Below are 15148 nucleotides of genomic sequence, written 5' to 3'. Positions count from 1 at the left end.
TGGCAGTTCGATTAAAAAATTACAAAGAGACATTAATAATTGCATTTCCTCTTTACAGAACCACCAAATAGATATTTCAAACTGGGATGCAATTATTACTTATTTATGCTCCACGAAATTGCCAGAAAGTACTCTATCGCTTTGGGAACAAACGATAGAGAACAAATCTGAAATTTCAAACTGGACAGATATGGACAAATTCCTTTCCAACAGGTTTCAGACACTTGAAACAGTGTCATGCTTAAAAGGGATTAAAGCCTACAAAGCGCCCAAGGCGCCAAGTTTACAACACCATTCGGAAACTACACCAAAAAGGATGGGTAACTTTCAGGTAAGTGTCGCCAAACATATGTGCAAATTATGTGTCACTGACGACCACAAATTGCAAAGTTGCCCGAAGTTCCGGAAGTTAAAGGTCACCGATCGCATCGCGTGCGTCAAGAGCAACAACTGTTGCTTGAACTGCCTGTCGTCAGGACATACGGTGTCGAGATGTACGAGCTCATATAACTGCAGCACATGTCACTCAAGACACAACACGCTCCCGCACATTACAGCAGTTCAACCAAAAGCAGCAGCTCTTAAGGAAAGCAGAGATCCCGCTGATGACCTGCCCTCAACATCCAAGGAGGCCCTAAAACGCCACGACTCTAATAGGCCAAAGGATAGCAGAACACATAATTTTAAATCGTGCTATTCCAATACGGACAAAGGGGTTCTACTAGGAACAGCCATGGTGAATATATTCCATAATAATGTAAATTTTGCAGCACGAGCTCTGATCGATTCTGGTTCTGAGTGTTCGTTCATCACTGAACGCCTCAAACGTAGAATCAACCTGCCATCTAAACGCTTGCATGCCCAAGTCTCAGGCATCAACAATTCGATATCTGCGCAGGTAAGACAAGCGTGCTCATTACAACTGCGGTCGCCTATCGACCCATTTGTAAAAATAAATACAATTGCACTAGTTTTGCCGCAATTGACTGGAAATCTGCCAACTTGCCTAGTAAGCGCAATGACAAGGCAAGCATTTCCAGATCTCACTTTGGCGGATAAGAGGTTCTTCGTCAATGAACCAGTGGACCTTGTCCTTGGCGGAGACATTTATCCCCAAATTATTTTAAGCGGCTTGAAGAAAAATGTACTAAGTACACTTCTTGCCCAAGAGACTGTATTCGGGTGGATTCTAACTGGTCGAGCCGAAACAGTCAGCCCACCAAACAAAATAGTTTCCTTTTTCAGCGAAGTCACACTGGACAAGCAACTAGCTGCCTCGGCATCAAATCCATCAAACATCGAGCTGGGACCATCACTCAAGAGCGCCTGCTCTCAATTCTTCCGGAATGAGACGCGTCTCGCGAAAAATCCGTCCCTGCAAGAGGAACTGGTTCACAATTCTTTGTGGTGGCAGAAATTGAAAGCCCTCCATCAAACTTTTTGCAAACGATGGAAAAGGGAATTACTTATCGAATTGCAAAAACGCACGAAGTGGAGACATCAAAAAACCTAAGAAGCTACAACAACATCTACAACCTACGAAGGATGCAATTGCATCGACATTCTCAAAAACTTTTAAATTTATTTTATTATCTGTAGGAATATTTGAATTCACTGTTTTGATTTCCCATTATTTTAGTAATTCCCTAGCTGAAGTTTGTTGTAGAAAATTAAAGTTGCTATGAAATGGACAAAAAATAGGTATTCTTAGTTTCATTTGCAAATAATATGTTTATTTATAAAATTTACATTTTCACTACTCATCCACGCCGATATACATGACATAACTTATAACAAATCTTCAACCTAAGTGTTGCAGTTTTAGAAAAAAAAAAAAAAAACATAAAGCAATTTCATCTTATGTATACAGAACTTTCTTCCCCTTGCTTACCTTGTAAGCAAAAACTAACATGGAATAATTTCTATAATTCTTTAATAAAGCGCGTAACTTAGCTCTAATTACTACGTACAATACAAATTCGTTTAAAGTAATTTTATTCTAATAATAGTTGTACGAAGAATTCACGAATCGTGTGCATTACATATCACAAAGTAAGCAAGAACCAACATGGGTTAATTTTCTATAATATTTCTTCAATAGTAACTGAATGCTCAAATTTCGCATCTTTTCGTTGATTATCACAAACGCGGAATGTGTTGTAGTTAAATTATTTATTTAAAACTATCTGAAAAAGTTCAATATCATGAGATTGAAAGCGTATTCTCGGCGTAGATTTTATAGAAAGAGTTTACTTACCACTCATCAGCTTTGCTTTGCCCAACATTCGTCCCACAAATTCGAACAGGCTTCTCTAGGTCAATTAAAGCTTGGATGATACAAACGTCTAAAAAGGCACATTTTTACTTTTACAGTCACATTCACGTATTAACATATTTACCTCTTAGCAGCGGCAACGAGGTGATTAAAGATATCCTTCCAGCTGGCGGCATCCCAGATAGCTTCAACATGGGATGGTCGTAGTTACATCAGCTTTTCTGTGCTTCAGCAAACTGCGCCTTGGCAGCATTCAAGTTGTACACATATGTTGATGATGCTTCTGATGGTGCAATTCCATGACTTTACGGCAGATGATTGTTTCCAAATTGATATTGATAATTCCTGCTAAAATGAAAATATACGTATATATATATTTTTTAAAAGATTTAATTCTTTTTAGACTTTTCAATCACCAATGTTCAATATTCATATCTACACTACTAGTACAAAATTAAAATTTCCACTTTATAATAAACTCACCTTTAATATAAATAAAAATTTAAGTAAAATATAATATGTCGTTCCATGATGATCCAAGTGCGAGCTCCATACGTAAATTCTGATGGCGCTCCTTCTTTGCCGTGGTCCAAGGATTTCTTGTGGGTGGTCCATCCACTAAATTGCCGTCACTGGTAACGCGTACATGTGGACCCTTTTTTTATACGCAACACCGAAATGCCAACAAATTACCACTTAACACTTGTGTAATTAATCTAAAGCCCGACCTGAAATTTTTTTAGCGCGACGATTTCTCACTGGGCAGAAGAACGTCAAGTTCTAACACTACTCACTGGCACATTTGTCACTTTTTTTTTTTTTCACATATATAATATTAATTTTTATTTTTTCTTTCACGACCTCTCATTTTGATCAATACTTATTTAACTTTATTATATTAAATTAACTGGAAAGTTTCTATTTTGTTACTTTCACTACCACTAAATTCTTTTCATACGATAAATGCATGTGTAAACGACCGAAAATTACGCATATTATTTTTATTTTATCTTTGAGGTTTCAATCCGGCTGGAGTTTAGAACAGTGCCGATCTTGGAATTTCTGGCAAACTATAATGTTTTTTTTAATGAAACTTGGTGGAGATGTTAGTGAGGTGTTAAGGAACACTCTTTATAACTTTAAATTAATCGGGAAATAATAATTTTTTAATTATTTACATTCAAAATGCCCTTGGGAACATCAGTATAATTTGCCACATTACACTCTATATTTTTTAACATTTCACTATAAATCACCAAATATACACTCACACGCGTGTTTTTACCGATTTTTATGCTAATATTTTAATTATATCTATTAAAATTAAATGCAAATACATTTGCCTATGCAATCACATTCCAATTTTAAGCGCGAATAAGAAGAAGATTGGAATGCCAACAGTATGGTGTTGCCGGATGCCTGCAAATGAAAACAAAAAATAAGTTCTTAAGTTTAGTCTTAATCATGGGGGTCGGGGTTATTGTGCCTCCTTATTACATACACGCATATGACGTTTTAATTTTGGGTTCAATGGTTTTAACACAGAAAGGAGTTTTACGCAAAAATACTGTGGATTGCGTAGCCGGAGTTGGACTGATGAGGGTTATTTTTTTGAAGCGCGGCCGAAGGCCGCCCACGCAAAAAGGAGTTCTACGCAAAAATACTGTGGATTGCGTAGCCGGAGTTGGACTGATGAGGGTTATTTTTTTGAAGCGCGGCCGAAGGCCGCCCACGCGAAAGGGAGTTCTACGCAAAAATACTGTGGATTGCGTAGCCGGAGTTGGACTGATGAGGGTTATTTTTTTGAAGCGCGGCCGAAGGCCGCCCACGCGAAAAGGAGTTCTACGCAAAAATACTGTGGATTGCGTAGCCGGAGTTGGACTGATGAGGGTTATTTTTTTGAAGTGCGGCCGAAGGCCGCCCACGCGAAAAGGAGTTCTACGCAAAAATACTGTGGATTGCGTAGCCGGAGTTGGACTGATGAGGGTTATTTTTTTGAAGTGCGGCCGAAGGCCGCCCACGCGAAAAGGAGTTCTACGCAAAAATACTGTGGATTGCGTAGCCGGAGTTGGACTGATGAGGGTTATTTTTTTGAAGCGCGGCCGAAGGCCGCCTACGCGATAAAGAGTTCCACGCAAAAATACTGTGTTAATCAATTTAATTACTTTATTATTTTTTGTGATACGCTTAATATCATTGTTTTTAAGTTTAAATGAGTTGTATGTTTTTATTTTCAAATTCATTTCTCAACTTTAAATTACAGCAAAAAATACTGCACTTTTACAATGAACCTTCCACTGAACATCCCTGCGTGCGAACTTCGTTTTCATTTCAGGTGTATGGCAACACCAACTTTTCGCTAAATTATAGAACTTTAACATTAAATTACTTAAAAACTATAAGCCTCCGGCAGGTTCTGTTTTCAGTTTTAAGATGAGGATACACCCCTCTATCACCCCCTTTTTACCGTTTTTTCCAAAGCGATCGGCACTATACTAAATTCTAGCCACGCAAACTATTAGTTTTTTCTAACATCATGCACTTATGTATGCAAATGCTACGAAAAATTATATCTATATATATACATATAATTTTTCTTTTTTTTTCTTCTTTTGCTTATCATTTTGTTCTTATTATAGCCAAAATAAGAACAAAAAGAAAAAAAATATATATCATGCACACCGCGGGAGGACACCTTGTACTTGGTTACGATCCACACATAGCCAAGACACGATCCTCCCATGCGGCGAATATTGCAATGTCCATTAGTATGTACCCACCCCCTGGCGGTGAACATACATATTAAAATGACATTAATATGTGATTGTACCCAATTAGATACATTTTTTGTTTTGGGTGGCAGGGTGTCTCATAGGGCTATGAAAATTCCTCATCGCCAAATAACAAAAAAAAACTACTAAAATGCCTAGTGCATATATGCATAGTGCATAACAAAATATATATATTATTTTCCTTTGTCTTCTCCTTCGCTGTGATCAGCACTGCACTGACCAGCCAAATGCACCACACAACACAAATTTTCGTTTTTTTAAAAAAAAAAAAAAACAACAACTAATTAAAATATTTCGCCACCCTCCGATGTATGATAATAATATCTTTACAGAATGACTCGCTACAGTGTGATGAAAAAAAGGGCCAGTCGCCACCCCCAACGATACCCGACAGCGTGCCGTTTATGTGACGCAAGGCACCCAGTACGCCTCTGCCCCGTCTTCCGGGGGAAAAGCCCGATTGAGCGGCTTCGGGAAGCGCTTCTGGGTCACTATTGCGCCAATTGCTTGTCAATGGCCCACAAGTCGCGCCATTGCACAAGCGAAGGAAGGTGCAGACGATGCGGCGACCACCATCACACCATGCTGCATATTCCGGAGGAGCGACGCTCGTGGAGCCAACAAGTCGCTGAAGAAGACAGCGACGCTGTATCAGTTAATGCGTCGGACGATTTTTTGGAGACACCGATTCCCGATCAAACCACGGCTGGAGCGGAAACTAGGCCTTTTCGCCCAGTTGTGGCCGCAGCGGGAACCAGGCCTTGCCGTACTACCATAGACAGGGGATCGGAGACCAGGCCTCTTCGACCCCTGCTACAACACGAACGTCAGCGCGAGCGTGAAGCGGAGACAACACCTCTCCATACCAGAATAGACAGGGGATCGGAGACCAGGCCTCTTCGACCCCAGCTACAGAACGAACGTCGGCGCGAGCGTGGAGCGGAAACTAGGCCTTTTCGACCACGCACGCGAACGATGTTAGTGCGCCAATATCCACGACGCAATGCTCGACTGGCGACTAGGCCTCGCCAGCGAGCATTACCACCCGCATTCCGCGCCGGCGACCTCATTCCAGGCCAGGCGCTACGCCCAGTGGCGACGATCATGCCGACCGCCGTCATCAAAATCGAGGCTGGGGGACGCCTTCATCTGGTGCGCGCCCTCATCGACGCGTGCCTCCCAGTCACCATCATTGCGAGCGGCCTCGCAAGGGACCTAGGACTATTAAGCACCCAGGTAGGAGGCCAAAGGGGATGCGTGATAACGATTCGCGGAAGGAACGGCAATCCGAAGCGCGTTGTCACACATGCTGCGGTGGTACCGGGATTTCAGCGCGTCACCCCCTTCCGAAGCGTCGACCCGGGTATAGCGGCGCCTTACGTACATATGCGACTGGCGGACTCCAAATTTTTCGAATCCACTCCTATCCGCCTAGTGATAGGAGCAGAAATTTACGCCAGCGTGATGACGCAGGAGACCCTACCCCGCTCTCTCAGCACCCTGATGGCGCAGGGCTCTATATTTGGATGGGTACTGTCCGGGGTCTGCCCGCTGAACTAAACTTTTTTATTTTTATTTTTGTATAATACAAAGCACGAATGAATAAATTTTTTGAAATATAATAAATTTTACTTTTTTGTGTGCAATAATAAATCCACGTACATAAAATTACATATCTTTGCAGCATTTCAGACGGCACCAGCAGCCTCCGATGTCTCACCAATACCGAACGTTGGCTGACACCTCCGTCCTAAAATAATCATTGCTTATCGCAAGGGGGCCGGCATGTTTAGGCCGCACCCTAATATTAAATATAAATTGTTAGCCACCCTAATGGGAACTGCGCCTAGCGTTCAGACTGTTGCTAACCACCGTTTCCAGTCGCTGCAACGTGAAGGCCGTTAACCCTGGCATTTCCCCGCCGAACAGTTAAAACGTTTACCGTGTTAAACGTTGTTCGGCGAGGTTACTTTCACTTTAACTTTAACTAAAACTTTCACTTCGATTGTACGATCAGGAGAAAAAGGACGTGTCAGCCAGCCAACAGGTAATATGTCATAAACTATTAATTATACATAATCTAATAATAATATACATATATGTACAATAATACGTAGGCAACGTATTGCATATATGTATATTTCTATGCACATAACCATATGTATATCTATATATATACTGCAATAAACATTGACGAATATATACTGACACTGTGTCTTTCATTTTTATAAAATATTTCATCGGAGCGACCGTGGAGGCCCACATTTCAAACCGCCCACTGCGTCGCATCCGAACGAATACAGCAAATACAAAAAATACGTGGCGACGGATACGACATGATAAGCATATCGTTTTTCTTAAAAGCTTTTCTAGTGTGAGCGTAGAATGCAATGCGTAAAGGCCTTTGTTTTTGTTTCGATAGTGAAATTATTAGCGGCCATGATAACGGTTAATGGGAGAGATGTTTTTGAGAGATGATGATCCACAAATGGAGAGATCCACAAATGGAGGGACCTACAGTTTCAAGCCGACTTCGAACGGCAGATAGTTTTATTTTTATTATTTATTCATTTTGGTGTTTCGCCGAGATTCGACCACGCACCAACCCATTCTGTTACAGCGGCCGCCGGTTACTGACTACATACTACAAAAATATCGTTTTCCAAATCTAAATTACAATTTAATTGAGCAGATATAGCAAAATATAGTTTCGATAATGTAAAACCTAATATGAGAGAATTCGACATCTTATTGAGGCCATGCAGAGTGCGAGCTGTAGGAACATTACAGGTATAATTGGTTCTGAACCTATTCAAATATAATGGATATTTATTGCCTAAAGACCTAGTCTATATATATAAAAATGAAATGATGTTCGTTTGTACGCATTTTTTTGGGCCGATACGAGGCCAATTTTATTCGTTCTTTTTTCATATTATAGGGATCCACTAGGGGAAGGTTTTTAGCAAAAAAAAATTTCTTTTAAATATTTTCTTCATATAAAAAAAAGAAAAAATCAAAATATTGTACAAAACAAAACTTGCCTGATTCTTAGATTAAAGTAAGTTTCGAATTGACATTCATTTTATGTGTACAACTTTTTTTTGAATTTTTCGTTATTGTATACAGAAATTTCAAATGATTCGAATGAAATTTTTTTTTTTTCTTGTATTTCTTCCATAAAATATTACACCTGTCGTTAGACAATAAGTAATTTGATTTACAAAAAGACGGAATGAGAGTGATATTGAAGGGCCAATGCCCCCAAGCTCTTTTAGAAGAAGTATATACATATTATTTAAAAACAAGTGGTTAACAAACAATGACATATACGATTAGTTGACAATTGATTACAAGGATTTTGCAAGATCTGTTGGTGTTTGACGGTTAAGCCGACTTTGGGTAGATTTTTCTTTATTTGGTAGTCTTCTCATCATAGGATTTGTATGCGTTAATAGTCTATTTATGTGTCTTCTGCTAGCGCTTTGTATTGTTTCATCAATAGTATCGATGTCAAGGTCGCGATGAATATCTGCGTTAGGTATGTACCAAGGTGCATTAGTTAAGGTCCTAAGTATTTATGAAAATAATGTTTCAATTCAATTGAGCAATGCTTTCTTTGACCAATTCTATATGGAAATGAATGCGTTTGCAAACGATGTTTTCGGCTATGAACAAATGTTGGAATCGAATGAAAAAGGAAAGAAACGCGAAATGATAAAAAAAATTCTTGGAAAATTTAAAATGAATGGTGCTTCAAGGTAATAAGAACATACACAAGATAAAGTTAGAATTCGAATTTTTAGATTTATTTTGTTTATTTCTCATTTTTTCAGAAGTACACCACACAACAACTCGTTCCAACTCTGATTTTGAAATCCTGTTGGAATTGGTGATCGATAATTTTGTCACTATAATGGTCAATGGAAATTTGCGTGTATCAGACCCTGCATATTATTTACCATATCAACTTTTTATGGAACATATGGACCAAATGAACACAAAAACATAATTTAGTTTTGTTTTGATTTTTTGCAACATTTTGGTTTTCAGTTAATACAATAAAAACAATACTGTTTTTTCGTGAACACAAAATTCTAAATTTATTACGTTGTTTGTTTAGAATTTTTTTGGAAAAAAAGTAAATTTTTTGGTTTTGAGGAAATTTGTTTATTGTTGCTATTTGTGAAAGCGTAGATATTTGTAAGTATTTGACTATAATCCTAAAAGTTAATGGAATACCACTATGACACATAGAAAACATTTTTTCAAAGGGGTGTTTTTCGAAAATTATAAAAAAAATTGTTTTCAAAAATTTTGAAGAAATAAAGTAAAATAAAAAAATTTCGAAAGCATGAAATTTTTTCAAAACCAAATTTTCCTCAAAAAGATAAAAGAAATTTCTTCGAAGAGGTTTTTTCTAAAATTACAAAAAAAAAAATTTCAAAAATTTTAAACAAATAAAATAAAATAAAACTTTTTCAAGGGTATGAAATTTTTTCAAAACAAAATTTTCTGAACACCAAACAAAATTTAAAAAAAAAATGGTGTTTTCAAAGCATTTCATATTCCACTATTAATAGAGAATACATTTTTTCGAGGGGGTGTTTTTCAAAGCGGAAAAAAATCTTTTTTAACAAATCAATTTAAACTTTTACAAAAGTATGAAATTTTTTCAAGAACAAAATTTTCTCAAAAACGTTAAATTAAAAAAAAAATAGTTTTTTCAAAATATTTAATTTTCAGCAATTAACTGAGAAGAAATTTGTTAGAGCGAAGTGTTTTTCAAAACTTCAAAAAACACCTTTTAACCAAAAAAAATAAACCTTTTTTCAAAAACAACAGGAATGATAACATTGCCTAACAATTTCTGCACTTTTGCACAGTCTAAAGAGGCATTGATACAGAGTGTATTTCCAAACATAGTTCAACATTACAAAAACCATGATTGACTCAGCGAAAGAGCAATTTTAGCTGGGAAAAATAAGGACGTCAATGATATAAATTCAGCTATTTTAGATCAAATACCTGGTGACATAGTTGCGTATAAGTAAGTCAATGGACACTATTACTGATCAAGATGAGGTCGTAAATTATCTAACTGAATTCTTAAACTCACTCGATTTGCCAGGCTTACCACCTCATAATTTACGATTAAAAATTGGAGCACCGATTATTATGCTGCGCAATAGTAATGTGCCCCGACTTTGCAACGGTACCAGACTCGCTGTGAAGAAGCTAATAGGTAACGTTATCGAAGCAACAATTTTGAAAGGGAAGTACAAAGGAGAAGACATTTTGATACCCTGAATTTCACTGATTCCGGCGGATTTACCATTCGATTTCAAACGTTTGCAGTTTCCTATTCGCCTTGCCTTCGCTATGAGAATTAATAAGGCGCAAGGACAGTCTCTACAAATGTGCGGTATTAATTTAGAATACCCAATTTTTTCTCATGGAGAATTGTATGTAGCTTGCTCACGAGTTGGCAAACCATCGTCATTATTCACGCGAAAGATGAAAAAACCAAAAACGTTGTCTACCAAAAAGTGTTACAATAAAGTTCGAATGAAATTGTATCAAAGAATTTGCTTTGTTTCGTATTAATTGTATTCTCTTTCAGCAAATCATTGAATTTATCGTCTAGCGAAGAGGGCGAGGGTACGCTAGTAGAAATATATATGCAATAGAAATACGTTGCTTACGTATTATTATGTATGTATTATTATATTAAGTATAAGTTATAATTAATAATAAATTACCTTTTAGCTGGCTGACACGTCCTGATGCTTGAAATTCGAAAATCGCAGTGAAAGTTACAATTAAAATTGAAGTGAAAGTAACCTCGCCGAACAACGTTTAACACGGTAAACGTTTTAACTGTTCGGCGGGGAAATGCCAGGGTTAACGGCCTTCACGTTGCAGCGACTGGAAACGGTGGTTAGCAACAATCGGAACGGTAGGCGCAGTTACCATTAGGGTGGCTAAAAATGTATATTAAATATTAGGGTGTGGCCTAAACATGCCGGCCCCCTTGCGATAAGCAATCATTGTTTTAGGACGGAGGTGTCAGCCAACGTTCGGTATATTGTGGTGAGACATCGGAGGCTGCTGGTGACGTCTGAAATGCTGTAAAGATGAAATTTTATGTACGTGGATAGTTATTGCACACAAAAAGAAGTAAAATTTGTTATATTCAAATTTATTGATTTGTAAACTGTACTATACAAAATAAAAATGTTTAATTTAACGGGCAGACCCCGGTCAGTACCCAGCCAAATATTGAACTCTGTGCCATTTGATCCTGAGCTTGAGTTGCCAGATGTGGCATTTGTGGCCGAAGGTCCACTATTGCCTTCACCACTGCCAGATTTACTAGGCTCATTTTACGCTTGACTTGTTGACGGTTTATCACCTGTGGTAGCACTGCCTGTTGGAGCTGCTTGATTAGCGTTATTGGGAGCTGATGTTGTGGGTGCTGCTATTGCTGTTGTGTTTTCTTCTTTATTGTTTGCGTTCACTGAACGCTGTTTATGCTTCGTTAAGCGTTTCGATTCGTTATTTGTGGGTTTACCACCAATTAACATAGGCCCAATCACCAATGTTACTGAAATCGCTGGTCTTTTCATTGGCTCTCTTTCCCTTATTTACAACCGGAGCGGGTGCTGTGTCTGGTTGGTGCTTAGCAGTATTTGTCGGTTCCGATGCTGCTGCTGCTGCTGCTGGAGTTGGAGCTGGTGTAGAAATTGGCGCTGCTGCTGCTGTTGTTGTTATAACTTCGTCTTGAGCTGCGACTTTGGTGGTGCTGATTTCGCTGCTTTCAATGTTATTTTGATTGCTATCACCAATTCGATTAGTATGCGCCTGAGTACTGTTACGTATCGAGTTAAATAAAACCACCGTCTACTTTAAAAATATATAATTCCTCAGATATTTATGTAATTCAATAATGGAAACTAAAAGAAAAGAATGAATTTCAGTTGACACATCCGTGTCGTTCGGCCACTCGATACGAACTAACTCCGTCGCTCATCTCTCTCTCCTGTTCGGTGTTTCTCCATCGGTTGCACATTACCTAGGCTTGCCATCTATCGTTGACAGCTCGGCCAATCCTGATTGATCGTCTCCCCTGAGCGATTCGTCGTTAACATCTTCGTCAATTGATTCATAGTCATCATCAACGATACTGCTGTCTATCCACAGTTTCATGTTGTCGTTCGTGAATATGCCTGCATAGCGCTTTCGGTGTTTGGGTATATCTGGGAGGTCCTCGACCACATAGCGATCGTTTGGTAAGACCTTTGTCACAACATATGGTCCTTTGTATGCTGGTTCGAGTTTGCGCGAGGTACCAGAGGCTGGGGGTACATGGTCAATCACCACCAGATCTCCTTCATTGTACTGCCTGGGGAATCGATGCTTTGCGTCGAACCTCTGTTCCCATTTCGTTTTTTCTGAATTGATCCGTTCGGCCACGATTTCGAGTTGGACGTCTTCGCGTTCACTCTCGTTGTCATCCTGGTAATCTTGCACAGCTTGAATTAATCGATTTGCTGTTACGTCTCGTAGCCTGAAGTTAAAAACTAGACTATTCAGACTCTGCCTAGTTGTTGCGTTGCTTTGTGAGTTAAGACACCATTGAAGTTGCGGTAGTGCCTGGTCCCAGTCTTTATCGTTTCTGATCATACACTTGAGTGAGGTTAGAATCGTCTCATTGACCCGCTCAGCTTGGCCATTGGCTCGGGGCGTACGAACTGCTACTTGGGCATGCCGTATGTCGTATTGTTGAACGAAGTTCCGGAATTCCTTCGACGTGAAAGCCGTGCCCCTGTCGGAAATAATTTGCCTTGGGCTTCCATATACCGTAATATATTCTCGTAGGGTTGTAAGTACTGGCGTCGTCTTTGTGTTGCGTACGGCTCGTAATATTACATATTTGGTAAAAGCGCATACAATTACTAATATGTAAAAGTTGCCCCTTTTGCTGCGCACGAATGGCCCTAGATGGTCTAAATGCACGCATCTGAAGGGTATCGGCACAACATCGCTGATGTGTAACTGTGCTTCCCTCTTACCCCCTGTCACTTTATTGATACAACATTCGGGGCATGACGCGATGTAGGATTTAATATATTGTCGCATGCGTGGGAACCAAAATTCTTTCGATACTCGCTCATATGTCTTGTCCAGTCCAAAATGACCGGCTTCATCGTGGCACGATCTCACTATACGCCACCTCACTCCTCGTGGTACCGCTAGTCGCTTGTTGCCGTCGACTCTACGATATAATCGTTGCCCTAGCAATTCATAGTCATCTTTAAGTTGATGCTCGTTCGGTGCTGACTTCCCATTCAGAACAGCGATGATGTCTTTAAGCACGTCGTCTTGGCGTTGCATTGCTGATATCCAGTCGTTGTCAATCTCGACCACTCGGTATATCGAATCAGCAATCGTTGTCGGTTCCCTTGGAGGAAGTGTCGGCCATCTACTTAACCCATCTGCTAACGTATTCTTCGTTCCTGCGCGATGAATGCACGTGAAATCGAACTCTTGAAGTTTGAGCCACCACCTTGCGATCCGAGGTAACAATGGCGTTGTTGCTTTTGTTGCCGCAATAGCGTTACAGTCGGTGATTACTTTAAAGTTATGCCCCAGCAAATACATACGAAAACGTTGCAACGTTTCTACGATTGCTAGAACTTCTAGTTCGTGACTGGCATAGTTACTTTCGGCATCATTGCATTGCCTGCTAAAATAAAACACAGGGTTCCATTCGTTCCCACAATCGTTTTGCAACAATATACCAGATAATCCTAGACTACTCGCATCCGTATGCACTTCGTGTGGTTTCATCGCGTTGTATATCGTTAGTACTGGCTTAGTTGTGATAATCGATTTCAATTTCTCAAAGGCGTCGTTCTTTTCAACATTCCAGATAAAATTTGCATCCTTTTTCAACAAGATCGTCAGTGGACGTGCTATAATGCTATATTCTTTGACAAATTTTCGGAAATAGCCAGTTACTCCCAGAAATTGTCGTACTGCTTTGATAGTTGTTGGTTTTGGAAACCCTTCAATCACTTTCGTTTTGTTTTCTCCCGGACGTATGCCGTCGGAGTTGATGTCATGACCTAGAAACTGTACTTGCTCAGCCAGAAATGTACTCTTCGAAGGTCTAAGCGTAAGACCCGCTGCGTTCACCGCTTTTAAAAATTCTTTAAGTACATCGATACCTTCGTCAACGGACTTCGTGGCTATGATGACCTCATCCACGTAGCTTACCACTTTGTCCCGATGCTTAAGCGTTTTTATCAAATTTACAACAATCTCCTGGAAGACCATTGGAGCGTTCACCAGACCAAAAGGCATAACGTTGTGTTCAAATAGTCCTTCATGCGTTACAAATGCAGTATATTTCTTCGATTCTTCGTTCATAGGAACTTGATAATAGCCGGAAGTCATGTCCAGTGTCGTAAAATATTTATTGCCAGCTAGACGTGAAAGCTGTTCCTCCACGATTGGCATAACATAGTTTTTCTTAACCGTGACTTCGTTCAATGCTCGGAAGTCAATACACATTCTACTCTCCCCATTGGACTTCTTAACCAAGAGCACAGACGCAGCGTGTGGAGAATCACTCGGACGAATGATATCGTTGTCCAACAGTTCCTTTAAAATTTCCGATAAAATCGGGCGTTGTGAAAACGGAACCTGGTACCGTTTACCTAAGATCGGCTCTGATGTCGTTACACTTATAGTCATTTGTGCGTTCTTGCACCTACCAATTTGGCTAATGCTTTTTGCAAAACATTGCTTAAACGTTAACAAAAGATTTTCTGTCTTGTTCTTGTCTTCTTCCGACAGGCAGCTAGATATATTAAATTCCGTCGGTCTGTCTTCCTCCAGGCGTAGTACCCCATTGCCAATCACCATGTGATACCCGTCCTGCTGTAATACATCGCGACCTAATAAAACATCGTAAGGTAGCATCTCATCCGCAACCATATACAATATGGCTTCTCGTGGAACATTGTCCACCGTAATCTGTACATTGATCTGTTTCGCGACCTGCACCTTGGAT

The 15148-nt window shown here is 39.5% G+C and overlaps 1 long non-coding RNA gene across 1 annotated transcript; it reads right to left on the bottom strand.

The window, feature by feature from the left end:
- Window positions 1–1762: 1762 nt before the first annotated feature.
- Window positions 1763–4011, bottom strand: LOC128870546 (uncharacterized). Its single transcript, XR_008455410.1, has 4 exons — window positions 2759–4011; window positions 2400–2623; window positions 2258–2345; window positions 1763–2186 (listed from the first exon to the last, which is right to left on the bottom strand). It is a non-coding gene; the product is annotated as an uncharacterized LOC128870546 (long non-coding RNA).
- Between the last annotated feature and the right edge of the window lie 11137 nt (window positions 4012–15148).

Source organism: Anastrepha ludens, chromosome Y (assembly GCF_028408465.1).
Source record: "Anastrepha ludens isolate Willacy chromosome Y, idAnaLude1.1, whole genome shotgun sequence".
In the NCBI taxonomy this organism is placed as follows: domain Eukaryota; kingdom Metazoa; phylum Arthropoda; class Insecta; order Diptera; family Tephritidae; genus Anastrepha; species Anastrepha ludens.
This window is presented reverse-complemented; position numbering and strand designations above follow the sequence as displayed.